Consider the following 22,709-nt stretch of genomic DNA (forward strand, 5'->3'; position numbering starts at 1 on the left):
TTAGTGCAAGAAGGAAGCTGAGGACCATGAAAACAATAACTCCTAGCAAGGAGAAGAAACAGTGAAAAGTTTACAGAGAGGGAACTTGAGAGGTCCAACGATACAGAGAAGTAAAAAGAAGAGTATGTAAAAAAAAAAAAATCATTTTCTCTTCCTTCTCCCCATGCCTCTACTTCCCACTTCCATGTAAAAGACATCAGCACGTGCTCAAGTACCATCACTCATTACAAATGCCTTTAAAGTGGATGGGGACCCAAGTGAAACATGTGTCTCAGAAGCAGATGCAACTTCACAGAAGTTCAAGATCCCACAAATGACAATACAAACTGTTAACAGCATAAAACATGTAGACAAACATCAAAACTGAGAGGGAAAAAAAAAAAACCCTGTTTTCATATTTAGCAAAAAAAAAGTAGGCCAATAACTTAGGTATTTAAATTGATGCATGAACCCCACAGGGCAGGAGGAAATCCAATGTACTCCAGAACCAAATTACAAGGTAGAAAAGTTCAATTCACATAAATACATGGATTAACTGATCTGAGAACTGGGTTCAGTTGTCACCTTTGGGAAAATAAAATCTGTCATATTAATAACAAGAGTATTAACATGATCCTCCTATTCAAATGCTAATCACAATAAGGGCTTTTCTACGTGTTATCAAGCAAAATAAAACATTTTTCAAATATAAAGATTCTGCAAACTTCATAATACCTCCAGAGCCTTATTAAAAGTGTTCACACATATAAGTAAAATTAAATTCCAGCCTAATCACCTCAGGCAGATATCTTTCCATGTGAGGTGTCTTGCCCCCAGAGTCGCATCTGAACAACCATACGCAGGGGATTTCACAGTGATTTATCTCTTGTGGTATTAGATATATTGAATTCAGATTATTTATGTTGCAAAACTAGTAGTTTAATGATCTGGAGGCCATGTCCACAATCTCAGCGCCTAATCACTTTGGCCAGGGTGGAAGAGTACTGATATTTAAAAACAAAAAACAAACAAAAACATAAAAACCCAGAAAACCTCCTAGAATGAGACTTGTTTCTAGAAGGTAAGGCTGCCAAGGCTTTATATCTAAGAAGGAATTACAGCTTATATTCAGAGCACGATAGCCCAGATTCTTCAGGTAGTTTGGAAATAAATGACAACCTCATTAGGCTCAGAAGCTTACAATCCTACGCCCTCTGCACTCAAGTAACAAAGTTAAAGCCTCAATCGCAGAAAGTTCCTTACAGATTTCATTCAACTATCTAGTATAGTGATGAGCATCACATGGTATTTAGCAAAGACCTACGGATTTATTCTCATTGTATAAAGTGTACTAGGAGAGTGAAGACTCAGCTGCAGAAACTGCAACTTAACACAATAGAAGCATATCCCCACTCATCTCAGTCCCTTTGCTTTTGCCATGCAAGACATGGTTCTTTTCAACTTGTGTCACCATCATATTTGAGGGCCTTTTCTCACTCTTTCACTGAATTATTTAAATTCACTCAGCCAACTAGTAAAGAGACTAAGTACGGAAAATAAGGGACAAGAGAAAACAGATTGATAATACAGTCCCTACTGCATAAACTGCCTAATTTGTGTTTAAATTCAAAAGGAAGAATTTCAAAGGAGAACATGAGAATGATAGAATAAGTGACAAAATCCTGTAGGTAGGGGTGCCTAGATGGCTCAGTTAGTTAAGCACCTACTTTCAGCTCAGGTCATGATCCTGGGGTGCTGGGATCCCTGTTGGGCTCCCTGCTCCGCGGGAAGCCTGTTTCTCCCTCTCCCTCTTCTTTTTCCCTCTTTCTCTTTCTGTCTCTCAAATAAAATAAAGTTTAAAAATATAATATAACATAATATAATATAATATAATATAATATAATATAATATAATATAATATAATATAATATAAATAAAAATAAAAAATCCCCTAGGTAAATTATAGCTTCAACAAAGAAAATTCAAAGAACAAAAGGTTATGCCCCATGCGTCCATTCCTTCAGTCAGCCAGTGACATATACTTTGTCCAGTTGGTCTTTTTCACATCCTCAGAGCTGACTTTGAGTCTCTGCAATCACCCTCATACCCAAGAGTGTGCAGGATACTGGAACAGTGTGTTGGGAAGGGGAAACGATAAGTAGAGGAACACAATGTGGTGGGAGCAAGAATAGAGACATTTTAAAAGGTGCTACCTTCTCTGGATTCTTCTTTGTATCTGCTCAGTCTCAAGTTCTTTGTGACAACAACACATTTGCCTTTGAAATGCCATTTCTTGGAAATGGTGTGAGGAACATGTAGTATCTGTGTTAGAGAAAATAAAATAGGAAAAATACTTAAAATATACTGAATAAAAATTAAACATTAATGCCTAGTCTATAACAAAACCATAAAGGTATTTATTCCCTCTAACCTAATCACTGTTTTAATGAGAATTTATCTTAAAGAAATCATTCAACAGAAGCAAATTGTTTTATAAATCAACAGGTCTGTTGAAGAGTAACTTATAATAGTTTAAAAATAGAAGAATAGCCAAAACACCTAATATTTAAATTACATTTACTTGATGGGATATGATAGACTCGTTAAAATCATACTATTTTGCCACATCAAAATGCTTATATCCCTGTTTTAATAGAAGCAGACAATGAAATGTTTCTTTAATATAGACTATAATACACATTAAAAAATGAAAGTAATTGCTTTACTGGGATGATGAAATGACAGGTAATTTATTAATTCAAACATTATCTTTAATATTGCTACATCACCTTCTCAGTAATTAAAACATTTATACCATCTGCATGTGGGAGGAGAAACATACAATTTATTATTCATTCTGGAAAAATTGTGTTTTCATAAAATTACTAGGATTTGTCATCTGGTACTTTTTATTTGGGCTGCACGTCCCCCTCTTCCCCAACTGTATTGCTTTCTTCTTCACAGTATCCTCCTCCAAATCCTTTCTCCTACTCTCTTCAAGCACATTTTCTCCAGAATTATAACATTCCTTTTGGCCCCCAGAGGGCTGAATTCTTAAGTAATGGGGAAAGCCTGCAGCCACGTCCATTTCCAGCAGTCATGATTTGCCATCTTTCCTAAAATCCAGAAAATCCCTAAACTCTGGAGTACACAAAATTGTATTTTCTCTGAGTCATACTTGAGGCAGGAGGTAAACAATAGTTTGAAGACACAATAAATGCCCTCTAGGGTTGTAGGGTTGAGATTTAAATAAGATAATATATGTAAATTATCAGATTAGGAAAGATTGGCTCTGTAATAAATTGTTTCAAGGAAGACATAGACATGGCCAACATGCACATGAGAAAATGCTCTGCATCACTTGCCATCAGGGAAATACAAATCAAAACCACAATGAGATACCACCTCACACCAGTGAGAATGGAGAAAATTAACAAGGCAGGAAACCACAAATGTTGGAGAGGATGCGGAGAAAAGGGAACCCTCTTACACTGTTGGTGGGAATGTGAACTGGTGCAGCCACTCTGGAAAACTGTGTGGAGGTTCCTCAAAGAGTTAAAAATAGACCTGCCCTACAACCCAGCAATTGCACTGCTGGGGATTTACCCCAAAGATGCAGATGCAATGAAACACCGGGACACCTACACCCCGATGTTTCTAGCAGCAATGGCCACAATAACCAAACTGTGGAAGGAGTCTTGGTGTCCATCGAAAGATGAATGGATAAAGAAGATGTGGTTTATGTATAAAATGGAATATTAGTCATTAGAAACGACAAATACCCACCATTTGCTTCAACGTGGATGGAACTGGAGGGTATTATACTGAGTGAAGTAAGTCCATCGGAGAAGAACAAACATTATATGTTCTCATTCATTTGGGGAATATAAATAATAGTGAAAGGGAATATAAGGGAAGGGAGAAGAAATGTGTGGGAAATATCAGAAAGGGAGACAGAACATAAAGACTCCTAACTCTGGGAAACGAACTAGGGGTGGTGAAAGGGGAGGAGGGCGGGGGGTGGGGGTGAATGGGTGATGGGCACTGAGGGGGGCACTTGACCGGATGATCACTGGGTGTTATTCTGTATGTTGGCAAATTGAACACCAATAAAAATAAATTTATTATAAAAAAATTGTTTCAGGTCAAATTCTGATGGTTCATCTTATTTTGATACTGGGCAATTTATTTAAAATTTCTATGCCTCAGTTATTCCATCATGTGAAGGAGGAGAAAAGGAGGAAGAGGGGAGCTGCTATCACAAAGAGGGAGTGTAAGGATTAAATGAGATAATGAATGCACTTGCTTAGAACTGTCTTGGCATATTGTGTATACTCAGATGGGTTAGCTATTTTCTCAGTAGTAGTTATGAAGGTGGAAAGAGATTGGGTTTTCATTTAAATATAGGTGAATTATGTAGATCTGACCAGGTGTAAAATTCCTCAACTTTCTACCCTTCCTTTTGTAAGTGTCATCTGCTTCTCAGATGACAGGTATTCTTTTTCTTACTTCACCTGTGTTCTTGTCCCCATCTCTTCAGATCTTGAATATTACCCATAATTTTTACTTTATCTTTCCTTTATCTTCAACCAGTCCAAGTTTGATTATCTTTCTACCCACATTTGGAAATATATTCAAAACTCTTACATTCTCTGAAAAAAAAATCTTTCCCAGATCATTTTTAAACCGACTTTTTCTTTCGCCTTTGAATTTTAATCTGAATTTCCAGTTAAAGCCATCTCTTCTGTTATACCTACTTTTAAATCTACCCTAAATGTTTTTGGCCAGACCATTCCATTGAAACTGCTCTAACTAATGTCCTCAGTGAACTTCCTCTCAGCAAAGAATGTATTTCATTACTTATTAGATTTCTCTGGTAAATCTAATATAATTTTATGATTTATATCTGTTGTTTATTTTTTTAGTCTTTTGTTATTATCTGTACCTCCTTGGCTTCTATAGTTTTATTCATATCTTTCTATCTGCATTCACTACTCTACTACCTTTTCTTTTCTAGATTCCTGCTCCATCAACCATCAAGACCTCAGCATCCCCCAAATTCTGCCATATGAGTACTGCTCATCTCTCTCACAAGAAATGTTCAGTAGTCAACCTCAAGTGATCCTTGGTTTTACCTATGATGTTGAAATTAATAACTTCCAAATCTGTACTTCTATCCTTGACCAGTATCTTGAGCATATCAGACTTGGAGTAAAATAACACCCAGGCTGATATTGATGCTTAATAAATACTTGTGAAAAAATAGATCAACAATGCCTATTGGTCACAGAATTTCAATGTCCCAGACCTGCTTCAAAAGCTAAAATGAACCTATGTAGAAATTCCACCTATGGAGCAAAACCTTCTCTGTATTACTAATTTCTGTGAATGGCTACAACATATAACCATTTACTCAAATCAGGGATGTGAAAGTCATCAAAACTTCAATCTATCCTCTTCCCATATCATTATCCTTCAATCTATTACCAAATATTGTTGATTTCACATACTGGCATTTCCCAAATCTATTCTCTCCCTTCTGTTTTACTCTGCTGCTCTAGTTGATTTCATCAATTCCTGCCTAAAATACTGCAGTAAAGAGGCAACTAATCAGTCTTGCCTGAAACTTTGGACTATCTTAAATCCACTCCACCACCCAAAAAATTTACCTAAAATATAACAAATAACTGTACCACTCATTTCTTTCTTTGCAGACCTTCACTGGCCTTTGATTGCTTACAGGATTATATACCAAATTTTCAGCATACCATGCCCCTTCTATCATGTTTGCTCTTTCACTCATCTTGCTATGAACTTTGTCATTTTCAAGACTTATTTTCGTAGTACAACATACTAGATAATGAAAAATTTCAATATGATAATATTCAGGCACTCACAAAAGCAAACACAAACAAAACTCAGAACTTTCCTTAAACAATAGTCTCAAATAATTAAAAAGATAGTTTTTAGGTTATGACATCATAGGCAAAAGTTACTTAAACACACAAGATAAGAAGGCTTCTTGAACAAGAGTAGACAGAAACAACAGATCATAGAATAAGATGTCCAAACACTTCAGTTGTGGAATTAAGAGACACTGAATATAAAATAACTATGTTAATATATTAAAAGGGAAACTTTAAATGTAAGAAAATATAAAATACCAGACTTATTTGGAAAAAAGCCAAATATGTCTTGTGGAAATAGAAAGCATAGTGTTAGAAGTTTTGAAAATTCTGTAATGGAAGGTTTAAAGGTAAGTAGACATGATTGAAGAAGTAACTGATGAATTAGTCTAGAAGGTAGCTTAGAAAGTTGGGAAATATGAGAAAGAATTTATGAGACAAAGTGAGAATATCTTTAATAAATACAATCTGATTCTGGACTGAGAATAGATAAGAAATGAATAGGTTTCATATTTTGGGAGATAATTAATAAAATTTTTCTAGAACTATTAACAGCTATAAATCAATAGCTTCAGGAAAACCACACACCTATTTTACATTTTAGCTAACTATTAAGTATCAGAAACAAGGAGATAACTCTAGAAATAGCCATAGTAAAAATAAATATTACTTACCGAGGAACAATTATTGGAATGGCAACTGCTTTCTGAGCTGCAACAATGAAAACTGGAATATGGTGTAATAAAATATTCATCGTCTAATAGCAATAACTGTCAATGTAGAGTTGTGTTCACAGTGAATGTATCTTTCAAGAATGAGGTGTAATAAATAAATATAGTTTTTGACAAACAGAAAGTGTGAATTTGCTACCAGCAGATCTTTTCACATACTACTGGTAGGAATGAAAATTGATATGACCAATTTAGAAAACAGTTTGGGATTACCCAGTTCAGTACACTTGGACATGTACATACCCTCACACCAAAATTCTACTCCTCCATATGCTCCATAGAAAAAACTGTCCTATATGTGCACCAAGAAATAAAATACTATAATGTTAATGGACATGATGTGGACATGATGTTAATAAGATATTAAAATGGGTAACTATAATTATGATGTATTAATATAATATGACAAATGGATAAATCGCAAACTGAAGAAAGGCAGAGAATATACATAGCATGATCCATTTATATAAATTTTCAAACACATGGAAAGCTAAACAATAATTATTTAGAGTCAGAAATATACGGTTAAAAGAAGAAAAAGAAAGAAGAATAAAGAAAATAAAGAATCTGGTAAGTGCAAAAAAGGACAGTATTACCTGAGTAGGATAGAAAGCAATGAAATGGGAAGGAGTATACCACGGGCTTCAAGAGTCACAATCATTTTTAAATGGAGCAGAGGATGCAAAAGTACTCATTGTATTGTTATCCTTTATACCTTACCTATATTTTTAATAAATATGAATATATTCATATATATGTATATATTATTTATATTTATAAGCTACATATTTATATTTATATATTATACTTACATATATTTATATTTATATATAAATACCCAACATTTAATTTGAAAAGTTAAGGTGAAGGAAAGGCATCCACTTCACACTCTGAGTTTTCTTTGATTGTCTATACACAAGCTTACCCTGCTTGGAATACCCCTCTTTCCTGTTTTTGCCTGGCTAATACTTGTACTAATCTTTACACTCAAAACCTTTTTACCAAACTCATGGTGGAAAAAAAATTAAAAAAATAAAAATAAAAAAAAAAAACAAGCTCATGTTGGATCTAAGGACTGCTTTCCTCTCCCCTCCCCCTAAATACATATATACTCACCTTCCTTTGTTTTCTGAGTGTAAACCAATCTTTTTCATGCTTTACATAATATGTTGAAGACACTTTACTTCCCTTCCCCTAACACACTGCGAGTTCCTTTAATTGGGCATTTTCTCTTATTTTGCATGCCCAATGTCTAGCTCATAGTAGCTGGTCAATGAAAATTACATGGATTGTCACTTGGAAGCAGACTTATGTCCCTATATCCAAAGTCATTCTGGAGAAGGTATAAACTGAACAAGGTCTGAAAGAAAAAGAAGAGGAGAATGAGGAATTTAAAGGCTGAAATGACTGGGAATTCCATCAGGATTATAAATCATTCTGGTGTTGCTTCTATAGTTATGGCCAGAAGTTCTTACTACTCCATTAATATGCATGTACATCTCTGCTTCCAAGTCTTGCTTCACTCCTTCTTCTCTTAGTATGTGGAATTCATCTCTTTGCTCATCAACTCAGGTATTAAAAAACTTTATCCTAGAAAGACAACTTTTCTCATTCATCTCCAGTGCTTATGAATCATTTAATCAAATTATAAATCATTGATAGAGCTGGTCATTTTATGTTTTCATGATTCCTGTCCTATAACCTTTGAAAGATAAATAGTCCTATGAGATAAGCAAGCCATTTGGGGCCTGGCTTCTGTAAGAATTTATTTTCCAAGGAAAATGTTTGTCACTTAAGAAAATACATCAAGAATAACTTTATCTGTGGAAGAGGGACAAACGAAGGTCCAAGATTTCTAGAACCAGTTCTCATGGAAACTAATATCCTTGTTTGTTAGTATTAGCAATAGACATTTCCACAATGATGTTCTCCAATATTCACTCAGAGCCAAACAAAGAGGTTTTATTGAGCATCTTATATGCATTCAACTATAAGAAACTAAGGAACCAGTGCTTTGTCTTAAACTTTATGATGTAAAAATTATTTGATGAAAAAACAGTAAAACATTTATATGGCAGTAAATAATATAAAGAAGCTATTCCATTAAATTACAAATATTACTGAACATCTATGATGTATATATAACATTCTTCTAGGCATGGGACAGAACTAAGAATGAATTATGTTGTGAAACCTATTCTTCCAGATATTTTGAATAGCCATTAAGGCTTCTCTATTCTCACTGCCTCTAAGAACCTATAATGGTGCTTTAAAGAGGTTCCATGCTCAATCAAGATACATTTTTGAGGATCATGGCAACTATGTATATGAAGGAGAAGCTGGTGGATAGTTTGTGATATTAGAATACTTCAGTGGTCTTGGAACTGCATAGAGGAAACACATGGCTTCATGTATATTTTATGTGTATTTATTTTAAGTGGATTTTGACTATTTCCTCTATGATGGTACTGTCCACTCTCTATGCAACTCAGACTTCTTCCATTAGCCTGAACTTAAGGGTTGCTGAATATGTTACTGGTCTGAATGAGCATGAAGTTGTCTATTAGTCAAAATGGTCCTATGAACATTCATCCATTGCCCACCACCAACCATGTCTGGGACACTATCTAAAGAATCGCCTGAGAACTTAAGGGACAAATGCAGAAAAAAACAGAAGGGTGGAGAGTAGGATGACTTTCCTCTGGCTTTCTCAAAACACCGAAGATTTGGAGGAACATACAAATGGGATCCTTGAGCTCTCCACCATCTTTACTAAGAAAATCCAGGTTCCTATTTCCTTCCTGTCTGAGGACTTATGTAGCTCATGGGTTCCCTTACTGTCAGCCATTTCAGTTTCCCAACACAATGGTCAATTCTCTTTTATAATAACTCTTTCCTTTATTATAAAACTGGTTTATTATATCATCAAAGATCTTGCTTCTCAGAAACTCATTGTCTTCATTTAACGTTTGTATTTTGGCTTCATGCTCTCTTCCATCAGTTATGGAAAAATAAACAAAGGGCCAGGTATCTTTGGATATGTACCACATGGGCCAGGCAAGAGCTAGCAGCTTATAGACATGATCTAATATAATCCTCATAACACTGAATCAGATATTATTATTATAGACAAGGGATCTACATTTCAAAGAGATTAAGTGAATTTTCCAAACAATTCTGAATTAAACCAACCATTCAAACTTTCAAACAAATTGTATCAAATCCAACTCTGTGTTGTTTACACTAAACCTACCCAAACTCCCTGTTTCTCAAGGAAAGAGAAAATAGTACCAGTCTTAAGTAAGGGAGATTCAATGCTCTTAAAGAAAGCTCACAGAATTTTATTGTGAGAATTTTGTTTGGGAATATTTTATATTCCCTATGAATATATAAATATAAATATTTCATAGAAAAAAAGTGTGTTTGTGCATACATGTGCTATATCCAAGTTCACTACAAATTATTGACAGTTTTATACTATAAATAATTTGAAAATATTTGTTTGGTGTTTTTTTTTTTTTTGCAGATTTTAAGATTTTCATTGTTCTTACATTCTTAGGAATTAAGAAAAAAGAGAACGATGTCTGCAGTGTTCATTTCTTTAGTAATCCTCAAAAGAAACATAAAATGTGACCTATACTTCCTTAGCCAAAACTAAATATAAAATCTGCCACCCTGAGCTGAATAGTCCTTATGCTAACTCTTGGAAAGGAATGGCCTGTTTCTTCTCAATTCCATCTGGATCTTTCTATTCAGCTGAGATTAATGGATTCAGCTAATGAGTCACCCTGTCAGTGTCTAGTTGTTTAGCACTGCAGTTAAAAAAAAAATAAAGAAAACTTCCACCTCCCCTGATAGCAATTAAATTTCTTAGCTGAAGAAAACATTTAAGAAAATATATAAAGTTATGAAAAATAGAAGATTTACCTCTTTCCAAATAACAGTAGGTGTATTCTATGAGGCATAATTCCAAAATGGCCACATTTGGTTGGGTTCAGATTCAACAGGGTATCTACAAATTGGATTTGGCATTTACTACAACAGTTGAATGAGATATTATGACCTTTCCTTTATATACTTGGCTTTCCATTGTATTGCATATGATTAATGTGTGTGAGTGTGTATATGCGGATGTTTGAATTTACCAACTCTGCTTATTTCCTTTTGGAACACAATGGATGATGATCACAAAATGATTACTTATAGACTACAAGAAATTAGAACCCCTAAAGTACAGGAATCCCAACTTTATGCCCTTCTTTTTCCTGTAATTAGCTTCTGGAAGAACTAGACTTATAGTGAAAGAAAAGGAGGAACAGAACATTTCTGAGTGCCTCTGACTCACAGGAATATCTTATTTATGTTGGTTGTAATTGTGTTATTACAGGTGATGAACCAGAGAGAAATAAGGAAAACAAACAATATTTCAGGATAGTGTAATGGTGAGGACAGGTGATGATCCAGAAATAGGATATCTTGGAGAAAAAGATCACAATGAAGCACTGAGACAAACTGGAGACAAATGTGGCAGAGATAAAAGAAAGTTGTATTTTACAAAACTTCAGGTATCTGGAAATAAAATCCCAGTTTACAGCCTTTGAGAATGCATGGTGTAACAAGATGGGAAGCCCAGGACATTAATCTGAAGCACTTTCAAGAACATTCAAGACTAAAAGTCTCAGCAGTTTTAATAAATGTCACATGTGTTAGGTTAAGATGTTCAGAGTCAGTTTTTGGAAGTACTGAATGTTTAAAATATAATAGCTTGCATATCCTAAAATAGAATTACAGATGATGAACCTGGGATACACTCAACAGAAGAATGGGGTTATGTCATTAACAGAACACTCATGCCTTAGAGGTGGCCCTGGAAAGACTATTTCCAACAAAAGAAAATTTCCTAAGAACCGAATCAACTCCAGGAAGGCTGAAGTAACACTGACATGGAAAGAAAGACACCATGACAATTGTTTTCCATAGACTTGAAAGTGCAGAAAAGCCTTGGATGTTTAATACTTCAAGGTGTTCCTCTGGTAGTGGGAATTGCAATGGATGACTTTTTAAAAAAATGATGTTGTTTACAAGCCTTATATCAGGAAAAGTATAATCTTATAGACAAAGGATATTAAAAGTCGATATGATATTTACCTATTCAGACAGTTGAATGACCCATTTGATCATAATGTATTATTCACTTTATATATTGTTGAATCCAGTATGCTAAATTTTTGTTTAGGATATCTGCATCTATATCATAAAGAATATTGAAGGTTTCTTATATTTCTTTTTTATTATTTTATTTTTTCATTATGATAAGTATGCTCTTTAATCCCCATCACCTATTTCACCCATCTCTCCACCAACCTCCCCTCTGATAACCATCAATGTGTTCTCTATAGTTAAGTGTCTGTTTCTTGGTTTGTCTCTCTATTTTTCCTTTGACTATTTGTTTTGTTTTTCAGTTCTACATATAAGTTAAATCATATGGTATTTGTCTTTATCTGATTTATTTGCTTAACATTATACTCTGTAGCTCTATCCATGTTGTTGCAAATGGCAAGGTTTCATTCTTTTTATGACTGAATAATATATTCCATTTTATATATGTGTGTGTGTATATACACTACATCTTCTTTATCCATTTATCTATCGATGGACACTTGGGCTGTTTCAATAACTTGACTATTGTATAAAATGCTAATATAAACATAGAGGTGCATGTATCCCTTTGAGTTACTTTTTTTTTTTTTATTCTTTAGGTAAATACCTAGTAGTGCAATTGTTGGATCTTGGGGTAGTTCTATTTTTAACTTTTTGAGGAACCTCCATACTGTTTTCCAGAGTGGCGGCACCAGTTTACATTCCCACCAACAGTTAAAGAGGGATCCCTATTCTCCATATTCTCGCCAACACCTGTTGTTTCTTGTATTGTTGATGTTAACTATTCTGACAGATGTGAGATGATATCTCATTGTTGTTTTGATTTGCAGTTCCCTGATGATAAATTATTGTTGAGCATCTTTTCATGAGTCTGTTGGGCAACTGAATGTCTTCTTTAGAGAAATGTCTGGTCATGTCTTCTGCCTATTTTTAGATTGGATTATTTGTTTTGTTTTTTTTTTATGTTTTTTTTGGGGGGATGTTGAGTTGTATCAGTTCTTTATATATTTTGGATACTGACCATTTATTGGATATGTCATTTGCAAATATCTCCTCTTATTCAGTAGTTTGCCTTTTAGTTTTGTTATTTCATTAATCGTGTAGAAGCTTTTTATTTTGATGTAGTCCCAATAGTTTGCTTTTGCTTTGATTTCCCTTGCCTCAAGAATCATATCTAGAAAAATTTTGCTACAGCCTGAAGGTTTATTTTATTGTAATATCTTTGTCTAGTTTTTTCATAAGTAGATTTCACCAATGAATCCATCTGGGTATAGAATTTTTGATGTGGGAAGATTTTTCACTAGAAATCACACTACTGTGGTATAATGCTACCACATTTCTTTTTAAATTAGGTTTTCTAGTTTGAATCTTCAAAGAACTTGTCCATTTCTTCTAAGTTGTAGAGATCAGCATAGAGTTGTTCAAAATATTAACATTTTAATATGTGTAGAATGTATACCAATGTCACCTTTGTCCATTCCAACACTAACAGTTTTGTATCTTTCATTCATTTTTCTGATTAGTCAGGTTAGAGATTTGTCAACTTCTTAAAATCTTTTCAAAAACCAAAAAAGATAATTTGGTTTTAAAGTCTTTTTCTCTATTTTTTCCTGCTTTCTACTATACTTATTTATGCTCTTATAGTTATTGTTTCTTTTCTTTTACTTATTTTGTACTTAATTTGCTCTTCATTTTCTAGTTTCTTAAGGTGACTTGAGGTCATTGGTCTTATATAATTGTTGTTTCCAATATAGGCATTAACGTGATGTTTCCCTCTAGGTATTGTTTTAGCTTTATCCAATGAATTTTGATATATTGTGTTTTCATTTGTATCCAGGACAAAATTTTAATTTCTCTTTTGCTTCTTTTTTGACATGGGTTATACAGAAGCACGGTATTCAGTTTCCAAATATTTGGAAACTTTCCAGAGATGCCTATTTTTTATTTCTAATTTAGTTCCTTTGTAGTCAAAGATCATATTTTAAAAAAAATTAGAGATCTATTTCAAGTCCTAATGTGTTTTTTCCTGGTAAATGTCCCATGTGCACTTGAAAAAAAAATGTGTATTTTCCTATTGTCAGGTGAAGTGTTCTATTGATATCAAAATTTCAGGTTGGTTCACTTGTGATAGTTAATTTTATGCATCAACTTGATTGGGCTAAAATGATGCCCAGAAAGCTTATAAAACATTATTTCAGGGTGTGTCTGTGAGGATATTTCTAGAAGAGGTTAATATTTAAATCAGTAGACTGAGGAAAGATCACCTTCACCAATATAGGTGAGCATCACCCAATCCGTCAAAGGTTTGAATAGAAAAAAAAAATGTGGAGGAGGGACAAATTTGCTCCCTGCTTGAGCACCTAATTCTACCCTTGGACACCAGCATTTGTAGTTCTTGGACCTTTGGACTCAAACTAGAGCTTATACCATTAGTTCCCTGGTTCTCAGGCCTTTGGGTTGGACTAAAACTACTCCACCAACTTTTCTAGGCTTCCATCTTGAAGATGGTAGATCACGGGACTTGTCAGCCTCCAAAATCATGAGCCAACCCTTCATTAAGTCTCTTTCTATATATCTCTTCATAGATATTCTACTGGTTCTGTTTCTCTAAAGAATCTAAACTAACACAATTGTGTGTGATTTTCTTTGTACTTCCTCTATCTACTATTGAGGTAGGAATATTGAAGTATCTGAATATAATTGTTACTTGTCTATTTCTTTTTCACTTATATCAAGTTTGCATGTGTATTCTGAAATTCTGTTATTTGGAATGTAAATGTTTGGGATTGTGATGACCTCTTGATGAATTAACTTTTTATTCATTTTTTATGCAGTAAGCTTATTTATTTTTTATGAAGTAAGCTTCTGTTTTCCTAATAATATATATTTTCTCTGTAACCAACTTCATGGGACCTTAATATAGGCACTATAGCTTTATTTACATTAATGTCAGCATTGCTATACCTTTTTCTTTCCTTTTATTTTCAACTTATTTATGTTATTATATTTAAAGTGCATTTTTTGGGGGTCTTGCTTTCTGGTTCAAACTGATAATGTATGCTTTTTATTGAGATTATTTTTTAAAAAAATACTTATTTATTTAGAGAGTGAGCATGAGTGGGAGAGACAAAGGGAGAGGAGAAAGAATCTTTAGCAGACTCCACACTGAGCATGGAGCCTGATGTGGGGCTTAATCTCATGACCCTGACATCACAACCTGAGTCCAAGAGTTGGATGCTTAACCAACTGCTCCACCCAGGCACCCCTTATTGGGATTATTCTTAAACCATTAACATTCAATATGAATTTGAAATGGTGAGGTTTATGTCCAGTGCTTTGAAAACCATTGTTTCAACATTTTATCTGTCTTTTGAATATTTGGAGGATAAATTCAGTTACTCTTGTTCCATGTTGACCAGTTGTGGAAATTGTTATATTGGAATGTAACATGTAAATACATGTTTACACTTTTATCTCATATTCTATGTCATTAATGCATTAAGAGCAGAAAATGCCTTATTCATCTTTATTGAACTTTTGACATTATTGGTATTTTACAGCTAGAATCTAACATGTTTGGCTACCTTTGCATCAAATAATGGAATGAATACATCAATTCATTCTTCACTGAGGAGTATCACTTGCAAATGGGTTCTTTATCTTAAGGTTAATTTCTCACTACAAGACCATAAACACCATCTTGACCTGTCTAAATTAATCGGAATTTTAAAAACACTAACACTAATTTTAAAATCATCTTCAAAGGGACACCTGATGGCTCAGTGGTTGAGTGTCTGCCTTAGACTCAGGTCATGATCCGGGGTCCTGGGATTAAGTCACATATCAGGCTCCCCCTGAGGAGCCTACTTCTCCCTCTGCCTATGTCTCTGCCTCTCTCTGTGTGTCTCTCATGAATAAATAAATAAATAAAATATTTTTAAAAATCATCTTCAAAGATTTAAAGAGCAATTGGCTCAAGTTACTATTTTCTGAATTCAGGTATTAAGATTAGTCAAACTTGATCAATATTAATGCTATAAATGTGCTTATTTCTTTTTTTAACTTACTTTTTTGTGCTCATTGTAGTAGGACAAATATATAAGATACTTGGGTTTACTTATTAAGCCACAAAACAAATGTTTCTGTAAATTTGGACTGATACTAACTAGATATTTTAAGTGGAAGATAAAAGCAGGCACATCTTATATTTTGAAGAAGTTGAAGAAAATATATCCTTAAAGAATGCTTTTTCCAAAAGAAAAAAAGGAATATGACTTTCGGTCCTTACAAAAGTTTGAGAATTTGAATGAAAGATGAAAAATGATTCTTTCTCTATATAGTGAAACCACAGGCAAAACAGAATAGTTTTGGGATCTTAGGAGCTGTAGAGTGAAAAATTGGTGCCTGGAAGTAGATAATTCTATTCAGGTTGTACAGCTAAAGAAACTTACAGGAAACTTTTTTATTTTTTGGAGATATATATATATATATATATATATATATACAGTTGAAGTAGTATAAGCTGGCCAACATATAGTTAAGCTGGTATAATTCAAAGAATGCAAAAAGCAAAATTATAATTGGACATCTTTTATCACAAATGACTTAAAAATAAGATTGGATTCCATAGAATATGAATCATCTGCATACTTATATATTCTGTTATATCAACTTGGTGAGCTATTGCCACTGCTGCTCTAGCATGTAATTTATTAATAGTAATATTAAGCAATATTCCCTTGATTTCCATAACTGTAGTTTCCCAGGACAGTGTGATGCCACAAATAAGCTATAATAATGGTTGTTGTTATTTGTATTCATCATTTTGGAAGCTGCTCCCAGAATAGAACTACTAGTAATAGTTATCATGTCTGATTTTATGTTCAAAAGGTTATGATTTTAAAAAATGTTTGCCCTATTATGAACCATAGTTTGTTGTTCTCCTAACAGCAACACTGAAGTTTACCTAAACCAGGTAGGTCTTTAAAGGACTCTTTCCAAAGCCTTGAAATTACCAATGGTACACTTAATAATTTCCCTGGAGTGAAGTTGCACTGCAAGGCACACTGTCCCACCCAGCCATACAGGCAGGTGAGATAGTTTATATGCATAAGAACTCACAGTCCCAGAGTTTCCTCCTCTAAAGGATTTTTTTCAAGTTTTCCTTTAATCACATCATTCTGTTCTCTTCCATTTAAAGGCCTTGGCCTCCTACCACAGGATAATAGCATGTTGTTGAGTAGAGAAATGACATTGGTAGAACAGCTCTTGTATGAGGAAGACCTGAAGGACTATTGGAAGAAGGGTAGTTTACAAATGTCAAAGATGATTATTCCCCAGGACATAAAATAAAGGTAAATAGCATAAATCTTGTCTTTCTACACTGAAGGTTTTATTGTGTTTCCCCCTAGTTATTGCAAATCCAATTTTCATTGTAATCCCATTGGGAGTGTGACTCATACTAATTTTTGAGCTTGAAGAATTATCAGGGAACAAAATCATTGTATTGCTTTTGGACTCAAATGCAAATCTAGTATAAATATGAAATAGGCATTTCTGTACATTGAGAAAGTGTTTCTTTTCAGCTCAAAATTAAAAAAAAAAAAGAAGCTACAAGAGACATATTTCTCTCCAAACATTAAGAAACAACTGAGCTAAGTTGCAAAATACCTTCTCTTCCTAGGTTGCCAGAACATGAAAAATTGCCGAGTTTCTAGGCCTTGAGCCAACCTTATTCAGGACTCAGGAAAGAAAAAAAAAAGTCTGGATAAATTCTCAATGTAAACTGCTATGGGATCATGCTACCACATAAGCCTGAAGAGAGGATATACCTGTACCTCTGTCTCGCCTTTCTGTTATTCCATCCTCAGTAAAAGACAAACCAAGTTAAAATGCTACCACCAGCCTTTCACTCAGCTTATTCAAGTCATCTGTACGGACTGCAACCACACATTGTGTCTACACACATTTCCTAAGTATTTCCAAAGAAAGTAATCAGTTTTATCAATTAAAATAAAAAATTAGATATTAGTCACATGGCATGATTGAATTGATAAGGTCTAAAATTGACAAATTATTCCACAACAGCCCTGGTTCCAGATATCTTTCATCAGTTGAAATAATCCCCTAAATTTAAAATATTCAAAAGAATCAACCAGAGGGCTCTGGCTGACATGTTCATGGAGATCTCTGAGCCAATCCTCCCCAGCCCAAGTGGTTCCCCTTTCCTGAACAGTTGCTAAGACCCATCAGAACTTCTATGGCTTCACCTGGCTCAATGTACAAACCTCTAGCCTAAGATCACTCAACTCCGATGCAGGCAACTTGTACTTCAAACCAATAACCATCACTAAGATAAGCTATGTGTTGAAGTGGAACAAGATTAATGGAAGAGATATTAGGATTTAAGTATGTGTTAAAGAGTCTAAAAGAAGCCAAATGAAGCCAACTCTGATATCTTTTCGATGTCTGTCTAATAATGACTAAATAAAATAGAAAATCCCTCCTTATAGTCATGATCATCTCACTCTTCATCAGTTCTTGAGGCTACTGTACATGACTCTCCTTCTGAAATTCCAAGGAAATGGAACTTCTTACCTCAATATGCCAGAGACCCCCAAATCAAAAGGTTACTGTTTCTTCCCAGACTTACACTTTCTACCTTGTGCTTGAATCTCTGATGATTCTTGAGCCCATCTGATTTTCTGCAACCATCTTCCAGCAATCTCTTATCCCAGGTAAATATGAAGCTCAAGAAGGCCCCTGTTAGAATTGAAGCAGACCCTTGTTTGACCCAGGTCATGGGCACATTCTGGTTTGCTCTTCAAGATTAATCTAACTTAGATATTTTAGCTAGAAGAGCTCTGATCCATATTGGCCAGCTACTCAACCCAGCTGAAGTCTCTCCATGAATCACAAGGTCTCCTTATAGCAGAAAACTTTCCCCTGTCTTCCACTCTACTTTTCCAGAGGCCACGAGAGATGCCATGACCCTAGAGAAGTGACAACCTCTTTTATAATGGCAAACTTAGAGTGGCCCTAGAATACATATTAGACTCTAGGAATATTGGTTGCTATGTAACACTCATGCCAGTATTTTACAAAATAATCCATCTAACTTATGTAATAGAATATTCAGAGAACAAAAAGAAAGTAAATCTTTTCCCAATAGGGTAGATATTTTGCTATAAAAAGATTTAGGTTTTTAGTTTTCAAATATAAAAAAGAAATGACTAGAGGCTGTGCACGTGTCTAGGTAGGGAGCATATGGGAAATCTCTGTACCTTCTACTCAATACTGCTCTAAGAAATAAAGTCTATTTAAAAAAAATTGAATTAGTTCTAAAATAAATATAAACATCTGGAATAAAAGAAATTTTAAAAGTAACTCTTAGCCTTTTTTTCCCTGTCAACGCTATTCTGATTTTACATTTTTTCTATTTTTAAAAATTGTGATAAATATATGTAATGTAAAATTTACCATTTTTACCATTTTAAGTGCACAGTTCTGTGGCATTAAGTCAATCTACATTATTGTGCAATCATTATTGTTATTCATCTCTAGAACCTTTAAATATCCCCCCAATAAAACTCTATCTTTATGGATTTGACTACTTTCTAGGTACTTCATATATGTAGACTCATACAATATTTTTGTGACTTTTTTAATGTAGCATACATAGAACATAGAGGTTCTATGTTGTTATATGTGCCAGAATTTCCTTCCTCTTTAATTAAAGTCTGCATAATATTCTGTTTATGTACATATCACATTTTATTTACCTATTCATTCATTAATGAATGCTTGGAGTATTTTATTCTGTCTTTTAGCCATATAGAATTTTGAAGTCATAAACAATAAAGATGAGAGCCTTATATCATCACCATTTCCTTTAAAAAAAATTTAAGCAAATGACATTCTGAGCCATGAAACACATCTTGACAAGAAAAAAATAGAAAGAAAAAAAAGAAAAATTAAGTGGCCATATCTTATCAGCATGAAAAGGCTTAATTATTTGCTCAAAAATCAAAGTAGAGGACATATGAGTTACAGATTCTAGGCAGTTACTATGTGACTATTGTAAATTTAATGGAGCTTTATACAGTGTGTTTATTATAATAATAGGTGATATTATGCCCACATTTTTCACCTTCTCTAACTGCTCTTCTTGTTTTTATTTCTCTGTTTCACTTAGGATGACTGCCCTCTCCTCCATGCATTTTTCAAATACTTCAAATCCTATCTCTTGCAGAAACCGTGACAGCTACAATTATCCACCTATCCTGATCTTGCCTTGATTCTACACACGTATGTTGATTTTTACATGTGACAAATTTTGTCTAGGTAATCAGGGCTAAGAGCTGGAATTTGACTTCCTTTTGCATGTCTAAATACATTGAGAAACATCAATTTACCATACACATATTTGTTAATGGCCTCATGTGTCCTAGTCCCTTTTGGTCTCTGCTATAATGTCTCACATAGAACTGGTCAAAGAATTGGTGTTCATTCTTAATGATGGTTAATGGCATATTTGTTCAGTGTATGTTCATATACCTCCTCTCCACTAAACAAACAGCACATTCTACTGTCAACTGGGTATAAAATCTAGTACAGGGGGTGCTCCATTCAGTTAAGCATCTGCTTTTGGCTCATGATCCCAGGGTCCTGAGATCAAGCCCCACATCAGGCTCCTTTCTCAGCAGAGAGTCTGTTTCTCCCTCTCCCTCTGCCCCTATGTCCACTTGTGCTCTCTCTCTCAAATAAACAAATAAAATCTTTAAAAAATAAACCAAAACCTAGTGGGTTATTCATGTTATAACAACAGAATGGTTGAGCTGAAGAAACTATGTTCATTACATAAGTAACTCAGCACAAACGTAGGTATCAGATGCCAAAAATTACTACAAACAATTAGAAAGCATACGGTTAGTGACTCACAGCAGTTTGATATTTGGTCAGAGCTTGAACTACAGAAAAGGACTCTCAAATCTGATTCCTTTTGTAATGGCCATCACAATCTTTATCATCCAGCAGTAAATACACCCAGCTAAGGGTAAATAATACTAGTACTCTTCTTTATAGAAAAGGCTGTATACACCTGACCCCAAGGTCTATGTATATGGAATGGGATAAAAACCATAAATATCTAAGTTTCCACTCACATTTGACCATACATATGCCTCTCAGAGAAACTCCAGGTTTCTGGCTATTTCTTCCAGGTCCCTCTGCAGACAGGAGAGCAGGATGTGCTACTAGAAGTCAGAACATCTGGGTTGACTTTACACCTGCCACACTCAAACCATAAGAATTAATTCAGTTCATTTTCTTCTCCAATAATTTGTTTCCTTTTTAATATAAGTTCAGTAAATCTTTTTTTAACTTTTGTGAAGAGTTATGGAATATTAAATGTGATAATACATGTGAATCATTTTTGTAACTGTGAATGGCTATATATACCCAAGCAAAATTGATTTACATATTGTCTACGAGGCAAAAACTTAAAGCATGGAAATAGTGGAGACAATATTACAGATTTTAAATGTTTTTTTCTTTTCTTTTTTTCCCATTCCACCAAGATTTGATTTCCTATTCTTCCCTAAACAGTCCCAAAGAAAAAAATTTCTAGATCACTAGGATGGTTAAAGGCACAAATCATGGCAGGAAGCACACAGAAATCCTGGATATTTGAAGTGCAGGTGCATCTTGATAGTAACTTGTGCAGATTCAGATTTGTCTCTGTGGATAAGTGTAACCAGTATACAATGACAGATATTTATTGAACATATACAGATGCTGGGCCCCGTAAGTATAATGATAGAAAATATTTAGTAAGCCCTAATTTGTATCAGATACTGCTCTAATAACTTTATGTATACTTATTTAAGAATCACAGCAATTTTAATAGTGACTATTGCTATCCTGTTTTACATACAAGGATACTGAAGCACAGAGAAGTCAAAAAACTTGTCCAAGGTCCCTAAACCAGTATGTAGAAGAGCCCAAATTCCAAACCAGGCACTTGTTAGAAACCATACTAAGCATTTTTCTGTTCCTAAGATAACAACAAGGCAAAGCAAAAGTCTGGCTAAGTGAGGAATGCATAAAAAATCTTTATGAAACAGCAGCTGCTGAGTATTTCCATCTTTCTTCTAAACCCTAAATATAGGCAGTTACAATCAGGAGAAAGAAATTCTTAGAAAACTTCTAGAGTTTCCAAGGAGAAGGAAAGACTGGTAGTGACACAGCAAATGGGTATGTCAAGGGTATTCAACACTAAAATTCACTGGAAGGAGCAAAAGCCTTTATCCCTTGGTAAACATGATTAGCTAAGGTAAACGAGCTTAAAGAGAAACAAAAGAAGCTATTTGAGTACAGCCTTTATTTTTCTTTTAAAGATTTTATTTATTTATTCATAAGAGACACAGAGAGAGAGGTAGAGATAAAGGCAGATGGAGAAGCAGGCTCCCTGTAGGGAGCCCAATGCAGGACCCAATCCCAGGATCCCAGGATTAGGACCCTAGCCAAAGGCAGATGCTCAGCCACTGAGCTACCCAGGATCCCCTGAGTACAGCCTTTGAAATAAGATGTCAGCACACAGAATAATGTATATCCTGTGATTTAGAATAAATGGAATATAGAGATCAATGTTTAAAACAAACATTATAAATATCTTAAAAGAGCTAGGAGAGGATATATTGATGATATTGAACAGCAATACACAATTATCAAGAAGAAGAAAATAGGTTTATTGGATATAAAAATATAAATACATTTTCCAAAATCACAAGCTACAAATTAAATTAGTCAACAGAAAGATCAGATCCAGGGACTTATTTACAAGGTCCTAGAAAGCCATAAAGTAATGGAAAATATAAAAGAAAAGTTAATAAGCATAGATGATAAAAATACAATGGCCATTTATAGCAGTTTC

At 34.2% G+C, this 22,709-nt stretch overlaps 1 long non-coding RNA gene across 4 annotated transcripts in view; it reads right to left on the reverse strand.

Annotated features, from left to right (window-relative positions):
* LOC140600731 (uncharacterized) overlaps positions 1–21,458 on the reverse strand; it is a 71,349-nt gene extending 49,891 nt beyond the window's left edge. For 2 of the 4 annotated variants that reach the window (XR_012003895.1, XR_012003892.1), the window contains exons 1-4: positions 20,941–21,458; positions 18,429–18,538; positions 7,733–7,976; positions 2,193–2,301 (exon numbers count right to left, since the gene is read on the reverse strand). This is a non-coding gene — a long non-coding RNA (uncharacterized lncRNA). The remainder of the gene's footprint in view (positions 1–2,192; positions 2,302–7,732; positions 7,977–18,428; positions 18,539–20,940) is intronic. The other 2 variants (XR_012003894.1, XR_012003893.1) reach the window with 1 other exon arrangement.
* Positions 21,459–22,709: the final 1,251 nt, after the last annotated feature.

The sequence above is a fragment of the Canis lupus genome, chromosome 12 (genome assembly GCF_048164855.1).
Source record: "Canis lupus baileyi chromosome 12, mCanLup2.hap1, whole genome shotgun sequence".
In the NCBI taxonomy this organism is placed as follows: Eukaryota; Metazoa; Chordata; class Mammalia; order Carnivora; family Canidae; genus Canis; species Canis lupus.